The sequence below is a fragment of the Dreissena polymorpha genome, chromosome 1 (genome assembly GCF_020536995.1).
Source record: "Dreissena polymorpha isolate Duluth1 chromosome 1, UMN_Dpol_1.0, whole genome shotgun sequence".
NCBI classification, from domain to species: Eukaryota; Metazoa; Mollusca; class Bivalvia; order Myida; family Dreissenidae; genus Dreissena; species Dreissena polymorpha.
In genome coordinates, this window is record NC_068355.1 from 26,094,386 (window position 1) to 26,113,675 (window position 19,290).

General features: G+C 35.3%; 1 long non-coding RNA gene across 18 annotated transcripts in view; it reads right to left on the reverse strand.

The window, feature by feature from the left end:
* Positions 1-747: 747 nt before the first annotated feature.
* Positions 748-19,290, reverse strand: part of LOC127864961 (uncharacterized) — a 28,842-nt gene continuing 10,299 nt past the window's right edge. The window contains exons 5-13 of one of the 18 annotated variants that reach the window (XR_008042376.1): positions 18,572-18,645; positions 10,660-10,901; positions 9,648-9,780; positions 8,907-9,052; positions 5,340-5,630; positions 5,252-5,295; positions 5,164-5,207; positions 4,988-5,075; positions 748-4,943 (exon numbers count right to left, since the gene is read on the reverse strand). This is a non-coding gene — a long non-coding RNA (uncharacterized LOC127864961). Of the gene's footprint in view, positions 5,120-5,163; positions 5,631-8,906; positions 9,053-9,647; positions 9,781-10,659; positions 10,902-18,571; positions 18,646-19,290 lie in introns of all 18 variants that reach the window. The other 17 variants (XR_008042375.1, XR_008042373.1, XR_008042372.1 and 14 more) reach the window with 17 other exon arrangements.

Here is a 19,290-nt window from a genome sequence, read left to right on the forward strand (position 1 = left end):
ATTTGATATATTGAAAACAATACTGTGTTACAACAGAGAGTACCGTAGTCTGCATTTGCAAATTTTGCTTTGACCAATAGCATGCAGCTATTCTGGCGACATGACTTCGTCAGCATCAAATTGCATCACATAAGTTATCAAATTTTAGGATTTACCAGCATGATTTAGTAAAATTATTATGTATTAGACATCTCAATAACGTCTCTGTCACCTTGATGAAAAGTGTGCAATCGTCTTAGTGGTGTATTTCCTTAAAGCGATTTCCTTAACGTTACGTCAAGTATATACTGAATGCAAAGATGATGGTGTGCTCAAGTCTTAATCCAGTCATTGTTACCATTTTCACATTAGAGACCCATGTGACATTGACACTTTACCGGAGAAATCCAAAATCAAACGATATTAAATCTCCGCGAACGCCAATTACAATGTGAAAGCTCTTAATGGAATATTTCATAAGATGTTGACTGTAAACCAATGTCGACCAAAGTATGACGGCGAACTAATGGACGGATAGGCCAAAATCAATATGTGTCCCCTAGTTTCAATAGGGTAGCCAATATAGTACTAATTCAAAGGGTAGCCAATATAGTTCTAATACAACGGTTCATAGTATTTTTATTTGAACTCGCAACACTTTTCCACAGTACAATACTATTCCCATTTAAATGAGATACCTTGTAGTTATCTACTTTAAATAGTGTGCAGGAACAGACTTGAATCAGCAAAAAAAACATCACTATCATAAACATGTATATCTCTTTAAGTCACATAAACTATATTATTTCCATAACAAATTCAATGTTTAAGCAATAACTTGTACACAAAATAAATGCAACATTTTGCACATAGAGACCCTCATAACCATACCATTTCTAAAAGATAATTCCGATCCAAATTAATTAAAAAAGATAGTTCATGCATATCGAATGCATGACATATCTTGCGTGGCGTTCTTTCTTACATTGTTTAACATACATCTTTTTACAGCTACTCTGCAGTTAAATGTTTTCTGCCATCTTTCAAGATGTCAACATTAAGTTTCTAAACCTTCAAGCAAACAATGATTTTCCTACCGCACATTCAAAGAAAAATTCACAAATAAAGTCATGGGAATTTAAGTGCCCACAATAGAAAATTAATAAATGCTGTTGATTTATTTAGAGAGCATAGCATTGCACAACCGAAATGTTTAGTATACTTTAACCTCTACGGACTAAACACTGGTTAGTAATGATGGATAAAACAACATGAGTTGTGTAATGTGCTTCGTCTAAACAATACCATACACGTAGGCGAGAATATTAACACTTCAATTTAACAAGGGCTGTTTGTAAAACATGCATGCCCCCCATATGGGCTCTCCGTTGTAGTGACAGCCATTGTGTGAATATGTTTATTGTCACTGTGACCTTGACCTAGTGACCTGATAATCAATAGGGATCATTTGTGAGTCATGATCAATGTACCTATGAAGTTTCATGATCCTAGCCATAAGTGTTCTTGAGTTATCACCCAGAAACCATTTTACTATTTCGGGTCACCGTGACCTAGACCTTTGACCTAGTGACCTGAAAATCAAAAGGGGTCATCTGCGAGTCATGATCAATCTACCTATGAAGTTTCATGATCGTAGCCATAAGCGTTCTTGAGTTATCATCCGGAAACCATTTTACGATTTCGGGTCACCGTGACCTTGACATTTGACCTAGTGACCTGAAAATCAATAGAGGTCATCTTCCAGTCATGATTAATGTACCTATTAAGTTTCATGATCCTAGGCCTAAGCGTTATTGAGTTATCATCCGGAAACTATTTTACTATTTCGAGTCACCGTGACCTTGACCTTTGACCTAGTGACCTGAAAATCATTAGGGTTCATCTGCAAGTCATGATCAATCTACCTATCGAGTTTCATGATCCTAGGCATAAGCGTTCTTAAGCTATCATCCGGAAACCATTTTACTATTTCGGGTCACGGTGACCTTGACCTTTGATCTAGTGACCTGAAAATCAATAGGGGTCATCTGCAAGTCATGACCAATGTACCTATGAAGTTTCATGATCCTAGGCCTAAGCGTTCTTGAGTTATCATCCGGAAACCACCTGGTGGACGGACCGACCGACAGACCGGCCGACATGTGCAAAGAAATATACCCCCTCTTCTTCGAAGGGGGGCATAATTAGTTAGCTAGACAATGGAAATGTATGAAACTTAATTTAACAGATAACCTGGTTATAGTTTAGATAAATATTTTAACATCATTAAAATACTATTTACAGTAATTTAACTTTAAGGACTATAAAGACATAAGTCAGACATATGCACACACAACTGTGCAATAAATAAGAGATTCTTAAATCAATATGAGGTACACAATCAATTTATATAAAGCATTTAATAAGTTTCTATAAAGTTTATATAAACCCTATATTTACGAATGCAAAATGTTCATTTGGAAAAGAGGAAAATATTTACACATTATTGTAAAAATTGCATCTCAAAGTATAAATTAAGTTCAATACAAATATGCTTGAATGGTAACAATTGTTTGAAATGCATTCAAATTAACGCAAAATGTAATTTTATTTTCAATGTATCAATATATTTTATTTGAAACATTTCACACAATTAACAAACATCAAGCCATTTTCAGCTGTTAAGCAACAGAACAACAATGTTTCATGCATTCAATTACAGTTCATTATAAACAATCACATGTTTAAGGAAATATGGTCTGATGATCAAGTGAAACAAACTGTTACACAAATAGTAAACTGCCGCTATCATCAGCTATAAGTACAATATGATTGCTACAATATACACATGTCCTAAAAAGACATTTTGAGCAGAACATTTCCTTTATCATCGCAATTGCAAAACTGTAAGCATTGTATGGACAACTAAATTTTATGATTTCAAATAAATGACATTATATTTTTATTACACATGTTTTGTAACACTGAGTATCATATTGTACCATAGCTATTCATTCATTAAACAGACATATATTAGTTTAGTAAGTATTCCACAAAATCCCAATACAAACTGATGGCTGAGAATAAAGAGTGTCATATTTTTAATAACTGTAAGAATGTACTTGTTATGTTGAGAGATGAACAAAAGCATTATCTAACAACGGATACAACTTTGTTTTTCAAGCAACAACATCCCTATATCTTACGTACAAAGAGAGACAATTCAATTATTGACAAGTGTTAGCATGTTAAATCACTCTCGCTTGATTTGCAATTGACTGATTTCCAAGTAGTATATATTAATTTTTCTTAAGATAATGCAAAACAAAGTTAAACCAATCTTTCAATAGTTGCTTGACTTTATCTAATGAAAAGCAGTACATATACTAGTAACAAGATGTTCCTTTTGCCTAAAGCATAATTTATTAGCCTCTTAAGAATGTGTTGTTCTGTATCATTAAGAAAGTTTTAAATGAGCATCTCCACAAGCAATGTTTGTTTTTATTATCTGGCACCTAAAAGATGTACAGGATGAAAATTGTTTGTACAAATACATGTTAACAGCAAAAATCAAAATGGCAACAATAAACGCATGATTTTCATTAACAATACGATCATTTCGCAATCGCTCTATATACAAATGACAAATGAAGTGACCGATATACACATTGATCAAGAATTCTTGGTCAGGTTAATCTGGTCGTCTAAATGTCTATACACAAACATATAAGGCATAATTAACTTTACAAAAACAAAAAATAACTATCATAACTTTAGACATTATTCCCACATCTTATATTTTCGTTTTTAAATGCTTAGTTTTAAAACATATAGATCTAAAGCATTTTAAGCAACAAAAAAGTCATTATTAAATCATGTTCAAGTAAATTAATAAATAACTGGTAGTAAATACCGAATAGACAATTTAAGGAAGATTAAATGATTTTGTCTAAAATTAATCAATATTGTCTTGAAATACTAAGATAATAAACAAGATGCTTGACAAAAACACCTGACACCAATGGGCACACTTAAAGTTATCAAAGCCTTAGCATTAAAATTATCCACCTGTCTAAACAATGTGTTTAACCTACTACCACCTCTATATTACATGTTAAGCCAAAACAAACTGAAGCATGTCTCATTACATGAAAAGAATACACTTTCTTTCAATTTTGTCAAAGTTACCGGCATCATTTAAACAGCTTTGACAAATGTTAAAATGAACATTAATAGACATATATTTAGTAACATTATATTTTCCTTAACATTTCCAAAATAAAATTTCATAATACAGACACAGTAATTGGATAGACTTGCTAATTTTGCTCTTAAAATAATATTGTTCATTATTGCTTTTATCAAGTAATCTTAATCTTATTATACTGAGTATTTAAATACAGTTCATAAAAGCCTTTTACATAAAATGACTATCAGCATCATATTTCCAATAAAACATGAACTATTGTTTTCTTTGAACACAACTTGGATGGTCACATAAAAACATGGCTGGCCACAAGACTGTCTGGATTTTCACTTTTTGTTGTGATTTGTCATTATGCGACTTCTGTCTGCATCAATTTTCCACCTGTCCCAATTTCAAAGATGAGACCTTCAATTGTACATGTTCACACCGGACACGGGGTATGTAGATACCTTCAATCGTACATGTTCACACCAGACATGGGGTATGTAGAGACCTTCAATTGTACATGTTCACACCGGACATGGGGTACGTAGAGACCTTCAATTGTACATGTTCACACCAGACATGGGGTATGTACAGACCTTTAATTGTACATGTTCACACCAGACATGTGGTATGTAGAGACCTTCAATTGTACATGTTTACACCAGACATGGGGTATATAGAGACATTCAAGTGTACATGTTCACACCAGACATGGGGTATGTAGAGATCTTCAGTTGTACATGTTCACACCAGACATGGGGTATGTAGAGACCTTCAATTGTACAAGTTCACACCAGACATGGAGTATGTAGAGACCTTCAATTGTACATGTTCACACCAGACATGGGGTATGTAGAGATCTTCAATTGTACATGTTCACACCAGACATGGGGTATGTAGAGACCTTCAATTGTACATGTTTACACCAGACATGGGGTATGTAGAGACCTTCAATTGTACATGTTCACACCAGACACGGAGTATGTTGAGACCTTCAATTGTACATGTTCACATCAGACATGGAGTATGTAGAGACCTTCAATTGTACATGTTCACACCAGACATGGAGTATGTAGAGACCTTCAATTGTACATGTTCACACCAGACATGGGGTATGTAGAGACCTTCAATTGTACATGTTCACATCAGACATGGAGTATGTAGAGACCTTCAATTGTACATGTTCACACCAGACATGGAGTATGTAGAGACATTCAATTGTACATGTTCACACCAGACATTGGGTATGTAGAGACCTTCAATTGTACATGTTCACACCAGACATGGAGTATGTAGAGACCTTCAATTGTACATGTTCACACCAGACATGGAGTATGTGGAGACTAGCACATCTTAAACAGCATTTATATCTCTGAGCTTCTTTGGTATGACTGGGGTTAATATGATAACTGTAGCAACAGGCTGTCCTTCTGATTTGCCGGGTTGATTTCGTCAATGTCTGAAAAAAAGAAAGATTCATAACAGTAAATGTCAGTTTTTCATTTTATGTGTGTTACCCATGATAAACAAGTACAATAATAGCACTTTTATGCATTGAGTTACATTAAAAGTTAATTATAACCACTTTACTACCAACTAACTTTAAGTCTCTCCATCAATCAGGAAATATGGGGATGATATTCCATAAACATACATTTTTCCATTGGAAAAATATTTCCCTATCATTTACAACAATTAAGAAAGGGCCAGCTAGCCAATAGAAAATAAAACATGTTGAAAAGAGTTTTTCTGAGATGTCTGCTGTGAAGTAGGCAAAAAGTCACCGATGCAACCACATTTTACTTTTGACTGAAAACTTTACTACTATGAAAGAACAAGAGCACCGCATAACAGGTGCCACGCTCGGCTGCGAAAGCTTGTCAGAAATTATTATTTTTTGTTTAGAGATCACAGTGACCTTGACCTTTGACCTAGTGACCCAACAAGAGATGTGTTCGTCAGAAACAATGCCCCCTACTGCGCCGCTTTGAAATAAAATTTATATTTATCATTTGGCAGGAATAGAAATCATCTCCCTTTAAAGCTTATTACTTCCCTTGGGTTTTGTCCAATCCAACCGGGGGGGGGGGTCTGTAGACAGTCAAAAATGATCAAATCAGACAACACTGACAACCTAGGCCTGTGGTTTATCAAAGAAATCATAGCCAGAGTTCATCATGTATCTATGGACATAAGTCCACTGGTATTTAATGAAAACTAGCATTTAAAAATAAGAACAGGTAGGAAATGATAACTATATCATTTAAAACAAGAAATGTGTTCGTCAGATCATGTATCTATGGACATAAGTCCACAGGTATGTAATAAACATGAAAGAAATGATAATTATATAATTAAAAAAAAACATTGACCAATCAATCATTTGAGTTATAAATAATCAAAATAATTAATCTGTACAGTAACTGTGAAAAGAACTTCCATTCTTGGTAAGGAAATATATAATATGCACGGGTGGCGAAATCTAAAAAAACTATACTTGTCCACGGACAACCATTTAGGAAATTTAACTTGTCCGTTGCTAAACTTCACTAGTACGATAATGTTTATATAAATTATAAACGCATTTATTGATTAATGTTACAAAGTGTGGAATATATCAAAATGAGTATGATTTGCTTGTTTTGTTTATAATTGTATATCAATTGTACATTCATTATAGCAGTATATTATGAACAATATAAAGACTTTCTCAATGTTTAAATCTTGCGAAGCTAGTGTTATTAAAACATGTGCTGAACATAAGTACATTGTAATCTTAACAAATTAAACTAGTCCTATATGTGGACCTCTTCAGACTGAGGCTCGGCTACTGGTAGCAATTTGATTATATAAACTAGTAACCATTGAAAATCTGTTAGCCACGTTTCTTGAAAAGTTCTGGTGCGTTTACTTAGATAATATTTTTTATCATAATCTTTCTTAGTTTTTTGGGAGGTGAGCTTCGGGTTTCTGCTCTGTTGTTGAAGATTAAAAAAAAAGTTTCATCTTTACCATTAAAGTCGTCTTAAATAACAAGGTAGACCGTGTTTTTATTATCTTAGATTGATACTTTTTATTTCCGTCTGATTGTAAAAATAAAGAAACCAATCTGTACACTGTCTAACAGTCGGGCCGAATGTTGAAAATGCGGCATGCTCCCGGTCTCATATAGAATAAGGGAGATTACTGCGCAGGAAAGTGCACGTATTTTAGCTTGATTGCTCCGCAAATAGCACTGACAATGTAATCGCGTGTCAACATCCGGTTTTGTAAAACTTAATTACGGCTTTAATACAATGTAATTTTGTATACCTGGACACGACTTTTAAAAAACTTGTTGTCCACGGACAACTTAATTGAAAAAAATCAGTTGCCCAGACAAGCAAATGTACGACTCGGGCAACTCGGACATTTGATTTCGCCACCCCTGATATGACATTTATAATTAAATAAATTACTTCCCTTGAAAATAATTGTCTCTAACAAATCTCTATTTTGAGTAGCAAATAATTAAAAGCCACTACCGTGACTGTAGATTCACCACTCAAAATGTGCAGCTCCATGAGATACACATGCATGCCAAATATATCAAGTTGCTATGTTCAATATTGATTAGGTATCTCCCTTTAAAGCTTATTACTTCCCTTGGATTTGTATTTTTTACCGTAGACCGTAAAGGATGACCTTGACCTTTTACCATGATGTGTTTGTCAGAAACAAAATGCCACCTTTTGCACCACTTTGATTTATTTAACAAAAATATATACGTTGGCAGGTCAGATAACTATGTCCATTTAAAGCTTATTACTTCCCTTGGATTTGTTTTTTTGACCCTAGACCTTGAAGGATGATGTTCACCTTGAAATTTTACCACTCAAAATGTGCAGTTTAATGCGATACACATGCATGCCAAATATCAAGTTTCTATCTTCAATATTTAAAAAGTTAAGGCCAATGTTAAGGTTTTAGCACGACGCCTACGCCGGACGGCCGACGACGAGCTGGCTATGACAATAGCTCGGGTTTTCTCCGAAAACAGCCGAGCTAAAAATTAACCAAAACTAGAGCTTCGTCACAGACGTGACTAATACTCTACATGCCGCATTGACACTGAATATTTTGCATGTTTCCTTCACAAAAAAACAGCGGACACCATCCTTAATGTTTAAAATGCACTAAGTGACCCCGTGACCTAGTTTTTAACCCGGCAAGGCCCATGTTTGAACTTTACCTACACATCATCTTGATACAAATTCTAACCAAGTTTGGTGAAGCTCTGATGAAAACTACTTGAATAAGAGAGCGGACACCATACTTAATGTTTAAAACGCACTAAGTGATCCAGTGACCTAGTTTTTGACCCGGCATGATCCATATTCGAACTTGATCTAGAAACCATCTAGATACAACATCTGACCAAGATTGGTGAAAATCGGATGAAAACAACTTGAATTAGAGAGTGGACACTTAATACGAACCGACCGACTGACAAGCTCACTCCTATATACACCCCTAAACTTCATTTTAAGGGGAATAAACAAGAAGGAAAGTTCACATGATTGTAAATATGTCTGATTTTATCACACAAGAAGCAATACTTTTCTAGGTCACACATGACAAAAAAAAACACATCTGGATTGAAAGATGTATGGACACAAAAGGGTAAATCTACATGCACCCACCAATCTCTGAAAGTGAGGCCATGAAAAAGCATGCACATGACACGAAAACTCACCCAAGGTTCGCTCTGCATGATTTTCATAGACTAAGGGTTGTGAAGCATGGGGATCTCAGAATCTGGAGACGATGACCGCCGCTGGTTCACTTGCTGTGACTGCAAATGCTCCTGGGACATACTCATTGCTCTGCTTCCCAGGTTTTCTGGAATAAAAGTAAATCGTGCGTCAAAAAAGTTAAAGACAATACTAGCGTTTTCAAGGACAAACAAAACTAATTTAAACCCGACAAAACACTTGTCAGTGTTTCGACCTTTCATATCGACAATGCCATGTCAAAATATTTAACTAGAGCCACGATGTTCTAGTGATGTAAAGCGATTTAAAAATGTGAAGGCAATTAAGCTAAAATAATTAGAGAGGAAAAACAAGTTCATTTTGGTTTATCACCAAACTTTTTTTTAAAGAATGTTTAAATAAAAACAAGAGCTCCACGGTCTGTGACAGATACCTCCCAAAACAGAGCCTTGACACCCACCACTCAATCCTTTGATGACATATCGAATGAATACCAATTTAACACCTAATGTCACAGTGACCTTGACCTTTGAACAAGTGACCCAAATTTCAATAGACGTCCTCTACTGTCTAAGACCGACTGCAAATATTGGTATTCTTTGTAGTTATATGTTTGTATGTTTTTTTAAATATGTAGCCACTTTTAAATGTGCTTTAGTTTTGTCAGTCGGGTCAATCAAACTACTCATACAATCTGTGAACAAGTACCTTTAAAACCTTACATGTTCTTACTGCAGAGACTATCTAAGCCCAAGTGACCGTCAACCTGACCATTAGGTGTGTACAAGGGCAAGGTCACAGTCCTGTTGGAGGTTTTCATCGCAAGGCACTGGGTGGTTTTGGGCGACCCTCAACCTGGTAAGTAAAAGAGAGGAAAAGTGATTAAATCAAACAATAAATCAAAGCATGGTCAATATATCAATATGTTAAAATATGTTTGGAAACGAATTTTTGATAATGAATGAACATTATAAAGAAAATCATTCTTTAATTTGTGCATGAACACTTGTATTAGCTACCGTTCATATGCGTGAGTGTTGTTGATGTATTGTGTCATATACAATTATGATCATACACAGGAATCAGCAAATATCTTCTACAACTCCATTTTGTTTTATTAAAACAATCCATGTCGAGTGGACAACACACCGTGGCAAAAAGGTAGCTCAAACGTGGAAGACAAATCGCTGCTTTGAGGACATGGCTTGGTTGATAGGATACTGCTAGACACTGACCAAGATCCGTCAAAAGACAAATATATTCTGGAATATTTGTCATTTTGCAAAATGATTGTTCCTTCATCAAACATTATTGATTACAAGTGATACAAATGCTTTATGCTTTCTTTTTTATTAACAAAAATATTCACACAACTGTGGGCACAATGCCAGTTAATAACCTTGAAAAGAATATAAGTTACACAGCCTCTGAATTCCCATGTGAGGTGAGATACAAAGATATTAATTTGATCTTGTGCAAAAGTTACTTGGCCAATGATAAGTAAGGGCTTTGTCACAAGATGACCATCTACCAATCAAACCCAGACTTCATGGGGTTCACAAAACTGAAGTATCAATGTAATCCCTTGAGAAATGTAGATGTGGTTTGATAAAATTGTTTTACATAATATGCAGACAAAACGCCCATCTGACTAACCAACTAACAAAAAATTGATTCAAATACATCCTTTCTAAGACTTGGTTTGCGGGTTTTAATAAAATTATCATGCATTACCATCCCCAACTTGAAGGTCATGTTATCCACTGTTGCTGTGAGATTAAGATGTTCAAAGAGCATTGAGAGCATAGGTGCATCATGAACCTGACCCCCACGGCTGAGGCTACTGCTGGAGCCCAGACGGTTTGACATTCGGCCTGGAATCCTGTTTCTCTGAAGGGTCACGTTGATGCATTCACATTGTTTATTAGCTTGGCCAGATTTTCAGGGAAGGGTGCTTTGTAAATTGACATGTTTTCCTGTAAAATAAAATAGCAACAACGTGAAACAGTTGCATCAGCACGAGATTATCCTATTCATCTCAACAAGGTCATTTTAAGTAGGCAAGTCACCATTTGACATGAAGTTAGACACAGGGCATAAATTCTACAAAGCATTGCACAGTTTTGCAATGTGAGCAGTACACCGAAAGATATGTAAATTGTCAAGAAAATTACGCCAAGTGCATAAATTATTATGGTATTTATGCTTAGACAGGGCTCATTTTTTTCACTCAGTTCATAATCAAAATAAAATGAACAACGAGAATGCCAACAACATACGCCTGTTTAGAAAACTGTGTTACAGTGATTGTGAGTGCAATGGCAGACAAGTTTAATTTGGTCAAATTGTGTTCATTAAACAAAAACATATGTTGAAAGTGCTAAAGTCGATCTGGCTGCTAACAAAACTTTGACGAGAGATTATGATAAACAAGGGCTGTTTGTAAAACATGCATGCCCCCCATATGGGCTGTCCGTTGTACTGGCAGCCATTGTGTGAATACGTTTTTTGTCACTGTGACCTTGACCTTTGACCTAGTGACCTGAAAATCAATAGGGGTCATCTGCGAGTCACGATCAATGTACCTATGAAGTGTCATGATCCTAGGCAAACGTGTTCTTGAGTTATCATCCGAAAATCATTTTACTATTTCGGGTCACCGTGAGATTGACCTTTGACCTTAAAATCAATAGGGGTCATCTGCAAGTCATGATCAATCTACCTATGAAGTTTCATGATCCTAGGCATATGCGTTCTTGAGTTATCATTCAAAAATCATTTTACTATTTCGGGTCACCGTGACCTTGACCTTTGACCTAGTGACCTAAAAATCAAGAGGGGTCATTTGCGAGTCATGATCAATCTACCTATGAAGTTTCATGATCCTAGGCATATGCGTTCTTGAATTATAATCCGAAAATCATTTTACTATTTCGGGTCACCGTGACCTTGACCTTTGACCTAGTGACCTCAAAATCAATAGGGGTCATCTGCGAGTCATGATCAATCTACCCATGAAGTTTCATGATCCTAGGCGTATGCGTTCTTGAGTTATCATCCGGAAAATTTTTTACTATTTCGGGTCACCGTGACCTTGACCTTTGACCTAGTGACCTCAAAATCAATAGGGGTCATCTGCGAGTCATGATCAATCTACCCATTTAGTTTCATGATCCTAGGCATATGCGTTCTTGAGTTATCATCCGGAAACCATTTTACTATTTCGGGTCACTGTGACCTTGACCTTTGACCTAGTGACCTCAAAATCAATAGGGGTCATCTGCAAGTCATGATCAATGTACCTATGAAGTTTCATGATCCTAGGCCCAAGCGTTCTTGAGTTATCGTCTGACAACCACCTGGTGGACGGACCGACCGACTGACAGACAGACCGACATGAGCAAAGCAATATACCCCCTCTTCTTCGAAGGGGGGCATAAAAATATTATCACCAATTATCATGATGATCCAATGTTTTGAAATATAGAGCAGATAGAATGTTAAAGGCAAACCACTAAAAGACGCCACATTTTTACCCATAGTAAATAATTTTTAATTACTATTAAACCCTTATAATTACAACACAAAGACTTTTAGTTAACATAGGCTGAAATATCACAATTGTCTAACTTGCTATTGTATCTGGTTTCATTTTTGTTTAATGGCATCATTTAATGCGTCATTTTGCCATAGACAGATGAAAACAAACAGTCATTATGGAAGTTAAAAAGTCAACCACCCGCCTCCCAAACATAACCTACGCTGCTCGGGTTCCGGTAAATGCCAACGGTAACGTCATATTTACTGTGTAAAGGTTGGCACAAAATAATGATGTAATTTCGCAACAAGGGAATTGAACAATAAAATGGTAATACAAATAAATGAGTTTATAATTTGTAGATGCATTTGGTTCATCGAGCTATGAAAAAGTCACATGGACAGTATCATAATGCCACATGTATATGAATATTCACAAAATTGAGCCTCACTCCGTGAAAATGGGGTTAAATGTATAGAGGATATATGTTGGATTCGATGGAATATTGATTTTATTTCACGAGTGATCATATAAAATAATATTTTCACATGTGGCGCAGCCAGGCTGCGGGAGTGAAAACATGCATTTTTTATGATCACAAGTGAATTAAAATATATATTCCATCAAATCCAATACATTTTCTTTTTATTTAATGCTTTTTTACCGCTTATTAATATTGTAAAAGAGATAAACTTGATAATTTCGCTGAATTTATGACGTCATTTAGTCGAAAAAATGACGTCATTTCACCGTAAAACTGAAAAATATCGATATTTTTCACTGTTATTTTTCACTGTTTAAAACAGTAAAATACCAGTTTTATTTCACTGATATTTCTCTTTAAACCACCGGAAAGCATAGAATAAATGTATGTAGAGTATTGTCTCAAGTTAGCCTGTGCAGTTCTCACGGGCTAATTACTGACGACAATCCGCCTAAGCTAGATTTTTGCCAAAAAGACTTCTTTTATAAAAACAAATACCGTTACAGCTACAAGTGTTAACCCAGATAAGCCTGCGTGGACGACACTTTAAGCACATGTTCAAGCCTCAATTGTTATTATTCGCTCAAATATTTAAAAAAAACATTCACCAAAGGTGAATCTCCAATTTAATTTTCTCAAGTCTCATACATTTGAAAGCCTTCGTCACTCGAACTGTTGATTGCTGAATTTTAAGTGTTGTTGTTGCTGGTGCTGCTGATGTTCCAATTAAGGCTGAAGCAGCAATTTCATGTCAACTCTTTCTCTCTTTTACACTTCAACTTCAGCTTTTGTTGTTGCAAGAGAGACTGAGGACCTTTGAACATAGAATGAGTAGAAAACATACATTTTGTTTTAAAATTAAACACATGCACCCGATTGTATAAACAGTTAAACCGGCGGTTAACCACATACCAGCGGTTAAAAGTCGGTAACAGGTTGGTTACTGGTCGGTAAGCGTTTGTATAAAATTTGGTTAGTTATACCGATCGGTTAAAACCCAGTTAAAACATACCCTGCTTCCCTAGGTGGGTAAGTACAAGTAACCGAGAGGTAACTTACACAAAATGGCCACGGCCATTTATAAAAGCTAACCATCGACGACCTTCACAATTTCGACGAGTAAACAGACAATTGCAGCGACTGACACTTTATTTGACTTAATTTACAGGGCAATACGATTTCCGACTTCGGACGACGAATTTAAGGATGCACAGAACGTGTTACTTATATTCTGTTATGGGTATGCCGTGTGTGATCCGATGCATCAATGGCGCCCATGTTAAAATCATTTCTCCAAGAACAGGGAACAACAAAAGTACAAACAAAAAAACGAAACACGTTCGAACTAGTATCTTACCTTTAATAATCCTTTAAAATCCATAAATAATCCATTTAATTCAATGATTGACGAGTTTGCATCCAGGGTCTTTGATAATTATTTTAACATAGTAAAATAAAGACCCTTATGCCATCATATCATTATATTCACATGAGAACTCAATAAACTTTCTTCTTTGTCACACGCTACGTCATGTACTCTATGTACATTACTGCTGTTAAAATGAACCGGAGCAGTTTATCAAATGTGTCGTGTTCTGAGAAAAATGGGCATAATGCATGTGCTTAAAGTGTCGTCCCATATTAGCCTGTGCAGTTCGCACAGGCTAATCAGGGACGACACTTTCCGCTTTTATGACATTTTTTGTTAAAATGAAGTCCCTTCGTAGCAAAAATCATTTTTATGCGGAAAGTGTCGTCCCTGATTAGCCTGTGCGAACTTAACAAGCAAATATGGGACGACACTTTACGCACATGCATTATGTCCAGTTTTCTCAGAACACGACACAAATAATAGCCGTTGGTGAACTCGGTTGCATTTGAATTTTTCTGCATACAAAGATATATTTAAACTTGAACAATGTTTTATTTGTCTATGGTATATTCCCTTATTGTACAAGAAAGTAATTAAGTTCATTGTAAACATAAGCCAAATTAGAAGAATAGTCTAGCATGTTACGGCGACCATGTATAATTTTTATGTTACATCTAGAACAACTAGAAGAATAAACGTCTTTGTAAGCACTCTCTTGCAGTTTGGAAGCACCAGGGATTCCGCCAAATGATGCAAATCCCGACATCATTATCAATTTGTCCCTGGTCATTTTGATGAACTCATAGTTAAAATTTACACTTTATTTTATTGTGAATTTATTTGTAAATTAATTTGATAAAAAAATACATGTCGCTGTTTATAAGCGTGACACTTCGCGCGAAAATTACGTCATTAGAAAATGCATTGTGGGAATGTTTTGGTTAAAGTTACCGGTGGTTAAATTCCACTATGCGCGGTTAGGTTACTTTGCGGTATATCGTGTTTATACAATCGAGTTACCTTGAAGGTTACTATACCTGAATAACCGCAATCTTACCAATGTTTGAATGCTACCGAGCGGTAACTGTAACCAGCGTTTATACAATCGGGTGCATAAGTATTTTAAGTACACTGAACAACACAACACACAACATATTTCTTTAATGCAAAAATTATCTTTAAAAACATCAATAAGTTCCTTAATTGAAAGCAATCCAATATATCCTTCTTTGAAAATAATTTGCATCTTGCTTATTGAAACAAGAGAGTCAGGATGACCCTGAAGACTTACCTTAGTTCAACTTAAAACTTTGGTAGAAGACTTGAAGTTTCAAAAATGGCCTTGATAATGTAAAAATAAACATTCTGACCCAGTTTGAACATGATTGAGTCATACATGTGGCTTCTAGAGTGGTATTAGATTTAACTTATTTACCTTGTTAATGGAAAGATGTGACCCGATTTCAAAGTTGTTCTCGACAAAATACAAAAATCATTCATATGAAGTTTTATGGAGATTGAGTTGTCAATTTAGTTATCTAGAGTGGTAACAAGATATTGAGAACATTTGAACTAGTGACCTAGTTTTTGAATGCACATTATGTGAATTTAATGTCCAGCATTCAATATCGACATTCTGACCACGTTTCACCAAGAATGAGTTATTAATGTGAGTTCTAAAGTGAAAGAAGGTTTTTAAAGATTGTACCTGGTGACCTAGTTTTTTAATGAATGTTACATTGAAACAAACTAAGCCTCGTACATTAAAATCAGGGCTTAAGATAATTTTTTGGGTAATTGGGTTTTTCACCCCCTGTTTTGACAACAATAGGGTTTTTGTAAATTCAATAGAGTTTTAGCAAAAAATTTAACCCCCTACTGTTGAGCTTAATTGGTTTTTTCACCCCCGTTTTTTTTTAACTCCATTGGGTAATTTAGGGAATGACATATATAATATAATAAAAATCTACTAAGATTACTATATTATTATGTGCATGTGAAAAATAAATATAGCAACATTAGTTAGTTTACTTTTCATGTTTGTGCATTATGTACATTTTATAACTCCACTTTCCATATCAATCACCAGCCACGGGTGTTTGTTTCGCCACTTTATTAAAGTTTTTTCACTTACACTCCCCATAACGTGTATTTTTTGGTTCAACAACCTCATTCAAAATCTCCGATAATAACGGGCGAACTAAATTCTCGGGAGAAATGATCACATCTTTCAACAGATCGTTCAGCAAAGCAGCACAGAAGCTTTCGGTTTTCCCAATATTCTGGCGTAAATACCTGTCTTAGGTGTTTGTTTGTGTGACGATTCTCTTTCTACAGCCATGAGTGGCCATTTTGATATTTTAAGACAATGAAAGTAGAAATCGGACAGGTCTACGAATAATTACAGTAATTTACCCCAAAGGTTGATAACCGCTGGAAAGACTGCCTTCTTTTCTTCATAGGACAGAATATAAACTATTCGGTACATTTTTGTATGGGATATAACCAGTCTTAAAAAATACGCCCGGTGTTTGTAAGAATTGCGTTTCGTGACGCAAGGTTTTTACGGGAATTACGTTATTACATTTATATTTGCGTTTTTGTACGCTTGATTTTGAATTTAATTATGTTTTTGGTTATTTTAATTGTGTAATAACGCACATACGTTGTTATCTATAGCCCTGATTAAAATATAAACATTTTGACCAAGTTTCATCAAATTGAGTCATAAATGTTGCCTCTGGAGTGGTTAGAAGGTTTTTTTAACATTTGACCTAGCACATCTACTGAACTCTAAATTTTCATAGACATTGTCAATATAAGCATACTCACTAAGTTTTATCAAGATTATGCCATACATGTTGCCCCTGTAGTGGCATCAAGGGTTTTGAAAGATTTGATTTGGTTACATGGTTACCTAGTTTTTGGATGCAAGTGACCTAGATATTGTCCAGATAATAATTCTTACGAAGTTTCATCAAGATTGGATTAACAAATAAGGCATTTAGAGTGGTAACGAGCCAAAAGTTGACCAGGCATACACACAGCACAATGCTTAACATAGGGTTATCACAATTGCTTTACAGAGCACTTTATGCTCAAGTAAGCTTAAAAAAGATCTTTAAATGTGTTAATGTGTATCACATATCACTTACAAGTCTTCTTGGGGCTGTAGCAATAAAATAAATTCCTGATGTTGTCAATACAAAGCTTTTTATACTACTACTATTATTGCATACAATTACAATCACATTATTGGTTAGTAAAGTTGCAATCGAGATCTCCACAAAAATACAACCCATCTAATGCAAAGGCACAAACACAAGTGACCCCTTCATATATAAATGGCAGGTTTATTACGATAATTACCTTTCATAGGGAACATGATTTTGTAAACAGATACAAAGTCAGTTTGATTTAGGCCTATAGATAATTTGTATGTTGTTGTTGTTGTTGTTTTAAAAGAGCTCTTGATGGTCAATTTAACCCTCAATTTGAGGGTTTAGCAGGTAACTGTTGTATATCCTTCACATTTGTATTGTTCAAGATGCAATTGTTTCACGCTTAACCCTAAAATTGAAATAAGATATACTGGTCAATTAAGTGAAGTGCAGAAAACTGAGTTTGCATTTGGGTATTAACAATTTGTTAGAGCTTGATTGCAAATCAGGGACAAAACCTTTTCATGTAGTAGAGAAACCTTAAACAAAAATTCCCTAAAAGTGAAAAGTGTCGTCCATTATTAGCATTATTAGCCTGTGTAGACTGCACAGGCTAATCTAGGGCGAGACTTTAAGCAGCACATGCATTAAGACTAGTTTTCCCAGAATGAGTCTTACTATGAATGGGTCTCATGGATGGTCATGGTCACAGCTGTGCCACAGTGATCCATTTTCCAATGGCAAGGCACTACCTCAGTTTTTGTATATAAATTTGTTTGAGGCTGTTATTCGGCCCCTATTTAAACGTAACAACGTATACATTTTTTTTCCAAAATGACTGAATACAATTAACAATTTAAGGATTCCAAAACAAATTTACAAAAATGCATTTTCCTATTCAGCTCTACAAGTTGAACCATAGTAAATATAATATTGAACACATTTTATCCTAAATGTTAAAGCAATTCTAAGCAAAAACAACCACAACACCAATGTCACCATTTTATTTAAAACAACACAGTTTTTTCCAAATCCAAAGAGCCCCAGTCCCCATTCCTAAAGTGGTGAAACTAACTATTACTGGGACTTACCTGTTGAGATGTAGTGCCTGAGCTGGAGTTGGGTAACATGGTTCTCTGGGCCTGAACTTGTGAGGGAAAGGCCCCTTAGAACAGATAGAAAGATCTTTAAAAATCTCAGACATGTATTCAATGCAATCAGAAATGACATAGTACATGGACCAAATATGAACCCAAGGGGCGTTGTGGTTCATCCAAATGTTTTTCGAAGGTTTTACCTGTATCAGTCAATGACCACTAGGGCCAGGTGTATTAATCAAACAAACTCTGTAGAGAACCTCTAGATTATGTTCCATACCAAATATATAACACTTGGGCTTTAAAGTTGATTTGTTGTCCCTAAATATGTTTATGTAAAACTGGAATATCCTAGGGCTAAGCCAGTGTTGACCCCAGGGATATAATTTGGTAACATTTTTACAGGACTCACTTACACTGTTCCACACCAAACATTAAACCTCTTGGCTATGGGTTTCAAAAAAGAAGAAAAAATTGAACACCCAAGGAACATTCCTGTGAGATTTCATTTAACTCTGTCAAGTGCTTCAGGAGCATATGTCTCTTGAAAAAAATTTGACAAACACAAAAACATCGCAAAAGGATGAACAACAGATACCATGGTATCCAAAATGCATCCAAAGTTTCAGGTCTCTAGTAGCAAAAAATATGACTAAATGACAAAAAAAATCAGAAAAAGGGGCTATCACTTCAATTATGTCAGAGATATCAAA